This window comes from Mus caroli, unplaced genomic scaffold (genome assembly GCF_978045245.1).
Source record: "Mus caroli unplaced genomic scaffold, Mus_caroli_1 scaffold_7, whole genome shotgun sequence".
Classification (NCBI taxonomy): Eukaryota; Metazoa; Chordata; class Mammalia; order Rodentia; family Muridae; genus Mus; species Mus caroli.
Genome location: NW_028227262.1, coordinates 78,798,873 through 78,805,219, shown reverse-complemented (window position 1 = coordinate 78,805,219; position 6,347 = coordinate 78,798,873). Strand labels below are relative to the sequence as shown.

The 6,347-nt window shown below is 41.8% G+C and overlaps 1 pseudogene; it reads left to right on the top strand.

Annotated features, from left to right (window-relative positions):
* Positions 1–4,397: 4,397 nt before the first annotated feature.
* LOC110288816 (ornithine decarboxylase pseudogene) lies at positions 4,398–5,745 on the top strand (annotated as a pseudogene).
* Positions 5,746–6,347: the final 602 nt, after the last annotated feature.

Genomic DNA, 6,347 nt, shown 5'->3' with positions numbered 1-6,347 from the left:
AATGCTTACAAGCTTTTTGTGTAATCTTTATGCCTTAATTTAAAATTATTGCCAAAAAAAATGGTACAGCCAATTGCTGAAGGGATTAAAGGTAGACAGGTTCTAAGTTGCCTGCTTAGGTGTGGAGAAACAGGAGAGGAATGAGGAGGTGAGTGAAGAGGGTACCATGAGAGGAGATATACCAAAAGGGCATGGACCAAAGTAACAGCAAGTAATTGGGGTACATCAATGGGAAGGTAGTATAGCATGCAGTTGGAAAACTATATTAGGGGTTATCCCCCAGTAATTGTCAAAACCAAAAGAATAACCATAGTCTGAGTCTCATTTATTTGTAAGCTAGTCAGGGACAAGCTTAAATTGGTTGTATTACATAGCTGGGTGTTCTTGTTAGAAACCTAACAGGGAAGGGGAGGAGTGTCTCTTATTCTTTTGCCTGCTCTTGGAGCCTTTTACTCCTCCTGGGTTTGCTCATCCAGCTGGATAAGAGGGTTGTTGCTTAGCCTTACTGTAATTTGTGATGCCTTGTTCAGGTGATATCCCCTAGAGGCTTGTTGTTGTTGTTTTGTTTTGTTTTGTTTGCTTGCTTGTTTTAGGAAAGCAGAGAAGGAAGGAAAAGGGGAATTGGGGGGCTGAAAGGGGTGACAGAAGGAGTAACTATGGTTGGCATAGTATAAAAGAGAAGAATTGATTTTTAAAAGGAAGGAAAAAAGGAGGGACAGAGGGAGAGTAAGGGGGAAGGAAAAAAGGGAGGAAAGGAAGGAAGAAAGGAAGAGAGAGAGAGAGAGAGAGAGAGAGAGAGAGAGAGAGAGAGAGAGAGAGAGAATATGGCTTGTCCTTGGCCCCTCCTCCCTCTCTGATTTCCTGCTATGATGAAGTGAACATCACTTTCCAACAGTCACTTCCTCCATGATATTCCACCTCACCTTTAACACACAGCAGTGAATCCAAACTAACATGGATTGAAACTGTGAGCTAAAATAAATGATCCTCTCTTTGTCAAAGTGCCTTTTCACAGTGAAGAAACACCATACTTAGCACAAACCATGAAAGCCAGTGATTTTCCTCAGATACCCTTGACACATCTGTGCTCATGCTATAGACTTGAGCACATAAAGGAAGCAAGTGAGAGCCTATTCACATGCAAATTAAGGAAAGATATTTGAAGTTCTCAAACAACTATTTGTAACCCTGTTCTATCTCTGTGAGTCAAAATGGTGCTCAAGACTGAGTGTGATGGCCCATATCATCGATCACAGTGCTTACAAAGAAGTAGATGGAATTTTGTGAGATCGAAATCCACTCCCCAGTTTAACAGGCCATGATACCTTCTCTCAAAAATAAATAACAAGAACAAAATAAGATTTCAACTAATTTTTAATTTATACATATTTGAGATTAGTTAACATATTGTTTTATTGATGTACAAAGTATTACCCTCAACAAATATCAAACACTGTTAATTATTATAAGACACAAAAGAAGCCAGGTGTGCTGGCACATGTCTTTAATCCCAGCACTCGGGTGGCAGAGGCAGGCAGATTTCTGAGTTCGAGGACAGTCTGGTATACAAAGTGGTTCCATGACAGTCAGGGCTATACAGAAAAACCCTGTCTCAGAAAAAAAAAAAAAAAGGAAAAAAGAAAAACAAATTTGATTCCCATGATACAAAATCATATTTACAATTAGTGTAGTGTACTGTAGTGTAGAATGAGGTATCACAGTCTCCACATTGGGAATTATGTGAGAGGACAGCACAGGCAGATGTGGCATAAGAATAGTAAGCCTAGATCAGATATGTTGTTAAGTGAAACATCGTGTTTTCTCTGTTTTATTGTATCCTAGATTTTTATAGATTCATAAAATCCTGTGTGTGTGTGTACATTTACATGTGCCTGTGCATGTGTGTGTGTGTGTGTGCATGTGAGAGGGCACATGTGTATGTCACATAGAAATAGGTAGAAGAACATAGGATAATAAATTTGTTATGTTCATTAGACAGAATCTGAGCATGAGATTTAAAAAAAAAATAAAGATATAAATGTCTTTACTTCTTTTTTTTTGCCATAAAGACCTTCCAATTCAAAGGATCTGTTCATTAATTTTCTACCAAACTTTGCAACAGACAGGCATAGCAGCTGCAGGCAGAGGGGAAGTGTGTAGGTCTAGGGATATGTAGTGCAGGCAGCTGGTTAGAATCTCAGAGGAGGTTTATGTAGGAGGCTGAAGCACTGTGAGAGGATAGCTGCTATATTGCTGACAGAAATAATCTGCCAGGTCTTCAGACTGCACATTGCTGATGGTGAGAGTGAAATCTGTCCCAGATCCACTGCCTGTGAAGCGATCAGGGACTCCAGTGTACCGGTTGGATGCCCAGTAAATCAGTGCTTTAGGAGATTTCCCTGGTTTCTGTTGATACCAGTTTACAACAGTACCCACATTCTGACTGGCCTTGCAGGGGATGCTGACCCTCTCTCCTACTGATGTGGACAAGAATTTTTGAGACTGGGTCATCACAATGTCTCCATCAACACCTGAAAACAAAAATAGATAACCAGTATACACTTACATATACAAAGACTTCATGATACAAATGTTAGAATAAAAAATGACTTATCTAATGGCATTGTCTGCCTAATAATGGCTTCCTATAGGAAAAGCTATTTAAATAAATTACTTTTGAGATGTTATAATACTTTTAAATGTCTCACCAGACAACCAGAGCAACACGAATACAAAGACCTGAGTAAGAGACTCCATTTTGATGCCCATGCTGGTCTGATGTATTTCAGATCTCACTGCAAAGACCTGGTTTATAAATCATGCGCAGATGTGCTTGCCTCTAGGGATCTATGCAAAGTAGTTATCAAATAAGGAAGTAAATTATACATCTGCTTTAGAGTATCCAGGTTAAATAAATCTAAAAAGTACAACCAAAGACAGGAAGTAATCACTGGGAAGGAAGTCAAAATAGAAGCTCAAGGACCAATTTAAAGCTCTGAAACCACAAGTGTATAGATGTTCTCATGACAGGCTTCCATCAAAATCAGATATTGGGTGAGGGAAAAGAACTGAAGCACTGGGGTCAGCAGAAAGTCTGTCAACAGGCAACCTCAGGAAGTAGGAATTGGGAGGACCCTCCAGAATGCACCAGAGACCTGGCAGATGACTCTCAGGAATCAAAGGGATGAAATGACAAACAGTAGGGAGAGGGAACTTATAGAGCACACCTCCAGCAGGAAGACAGGGCATCAAATGAGGGAAGGGGGTGCCATTCCAAACTCACAACTCTGACCCATATTTGTTCCTGTCTGAAAGAATTACAGGGAAAGACATGGAGGGGAGCCTGAAGAAAAGAAGGTCCAGCAACAGGCCCAAAGTGGAATCCAGGTCAAGGGGCGGTCCCAAGGCCTGACACTATCACTGAGGCTATGGAGCATTCACAGAAAGGGACCTAGCACGACAGCACTCCAAAGACCCAATAAGCAGCTGAGTCAGATGCTGATATTTGCACCCAACCAATGAACAGAAACAATGACCCCTGTTGTTGAATCAGGGAAAGACTGTAAGAAGCTGAGGAGGTTCAACAGTCTCAATTAATCTGAACCCCCAAGACCTCTCAAACACTGGATCAACAATCAGTCAACATACACCAGCTGCTATGAGGCCACCAACACACATACAGCAGAGGACTATTGTATCTGTGTTCATTCAGAAATGATGCACCTAAGCCTCAAGAGACTAGATGCCCTAGGGATATTATAGGTCAGGTGGCATGGGAGGTGGCAGCATCCATGTGGAGACAGGGTTGTGGGAAGGAGGTATGGCATGTAGAGCAGTAGGAGGGTGGAGGGGTTGAATAAAATATGGAGTGTAAACAAAATTAATTAATTAATCAATTAATTAATAAAAAATCAACAGATGAGATTTACAGAAATAATAGTACAACTAGCTTTGGTTCAATCACGAGAAAATAATAAATCCTTTACAACAGCAACAGCAAAAGAAGAAAGAAATGGGAAGTGGAAAAGAAGAAAGGAAAAAGGAAGCGAAAGGGAAAGAGGAAGGTCAGGAAAGAAAGAAGAAGATAGAAAAAAGAAGAGATATGAGAGGGGTAGTAAGAGTATTCTGGAAGTCAGTTCCTACAGACACAGACACAGTCCTCCCTCAGCCAGCAGCTTGGCGCCACCTAGGATCAGTAGACATGATAAAGCAACAGACAGCTAAGTGCTCTTCAGGATTCAGTGTCTCCATGTGTCCAGCCAGACTTGACCCTGTGCTGTGAGTGTTTCCAACATTTCAAGGAGTCTGCATTCACAGTTCTTGGATAAGTTGGCCTTCTAAGGAGCTGGCGATAATTTAATTCCATCTCTAGGCTTTCTGTAGGCACACGGAGAATAATGAGCATCTTTACTAAGGAATAGTTTGACTGCTGTATCCTAGATGATGGCTTTAGTGCTAAGGACATTCTGAACCCAAAATAATAAGTGAAGTCTCTTCTTTCTAGGTTACCGACCTCGGAGATATTATAAAGAAGCATCTGACATTGCTAAAACCTCTTCCCTTTTAAAAGTTACTCCTTTTTATGCAGTCAAGTGTAATGATAGCAGAGCCATAGTTAGCTAACAAGACAGGATTTGACTGTGCAAGCAAGACTGAAATACAGTGGGTGCAGGGGCTTCGGGTGCCTCCAGAGAGGATGACCTATGCACATCTTTGTAAACAAGTGTCTCAAATCAAGTATGATACCAGTAATGGAGTCCAGATGATGACTTTTGACTGTGAAATTGAATTGATGAATGTCGTCAGAGCACATCGAAAGACAAAGTTGTTTTTGTGGATTGTCACTGATGATTCCAAAGCAGTTTGTTGACTAGGTGTTAAGTCTGGTGCCACACTCAAACCCAGCAGGCTCCTCCTGAAATGGGCAAAAGAGCTAAATATTGATGTAATTGGTGTCATGTTCGATGTGTGCAGTGGAGGTATTGACCCTGAGACCTTCATGCAGGCAGTGTCAGATGCCCAATGGGTATTTGACATGGGAACAGAAATTGGTTTCAGCATGTATCTGCTTGATATTGGTGGTGGCTTTCCTGGATCTGAAGATACAAAGCTTAAATTTGAAGAGAGCACCAGTGTGATCAACCCAGCTCTGGACAAGTACTTCCCATCAGACTCTGGAATGAGAATCACAGCTGAGCTGGGCAGATACTATGCTCAGCTTTCATACTTGCCGTCAACATCATTGCCCCCCCCCCAAAAAAAAAGGTAGAAGGAGGAGACTTGCTCTAACGATGAAGAAGAGCAAACCTTCATGCATTATATGAGTACACAGATCATTTAACTGCATTCTTTATGATCATGCACATGTGAAGGCACTGCTGCAGAAGAAACCCAAGCCAGATGAGTATTACTAATCTAGCATCTGGGAGCCAATATGTGATGGCCTTGATCCAATCGTTGAGCACTGTAACCTGCCTGGAATGCATGTGGGTGATTGGATGGTGTTTGAGAACATGGGTGAATACACCATTGCTGTTGCTTCTACTTTAAATGGGTTCCAGAGGCCAAACATCATCGCCAATGTTGCGACTCATGAAGCAGATCCAGAGTCATGGCTTCCTGGGAGAAGTAGAGGAGCAGGATATTGGCACTCTGCCCGTGTCTTTTGCCCAGGAGAGCAGGATGGACCATTACCCTGCAGCCTGTGTTTCTGCTAGTATCAGTGTGTACATGCCATTCTTATAGCTCTTGCCTGCAAGTTTAGCTTGAATTAAGGCATCTGACGGGGACCATTTAACTTAATTACTGCTAGTTTGGAATGTAGTGTTCGCCCCAATGTAGTATGTAAGACTAGGAGATAGGGGTCACATTTACTGTGTTCCTGTGGTAAATTTGAATATTTGTCTTATATGGATTTTCATTCACTTTTCAAACATGATACTAATGTGTGCACCTCACTTCAGAGTAAGCATTTGTAGCTTGCACATTTGCAGAACATGCCAAAGGCTTATGATGTGACCCATTGTGAAAATAAAGTATCTTGAAATAGCTGGGCATCAGAGAATGTTTGCAAGTATCCCTTAAATAAGGCAACAACTTCTGCACAGGCTGCTCTCTCACAGCAGTGGGTCTAGCTCAGCAGAAAGTAGAGGTGGATGAAACAAGGTTGGGTCATTTCTCTGTGTACAACATCAGTCTGCTTAGCCCATCCCAAGTGTGTGCAGTTGGCTGTGAAATCTGGTGCCCAGAGTCTATTGGTAAGGAATGTCATCTGCCTAGTGGCCTGTTGGCCTAAACACTTCCTAATGAGGACAACCCTGTTTCTTTGAACCTTGCCTGCAGAAACC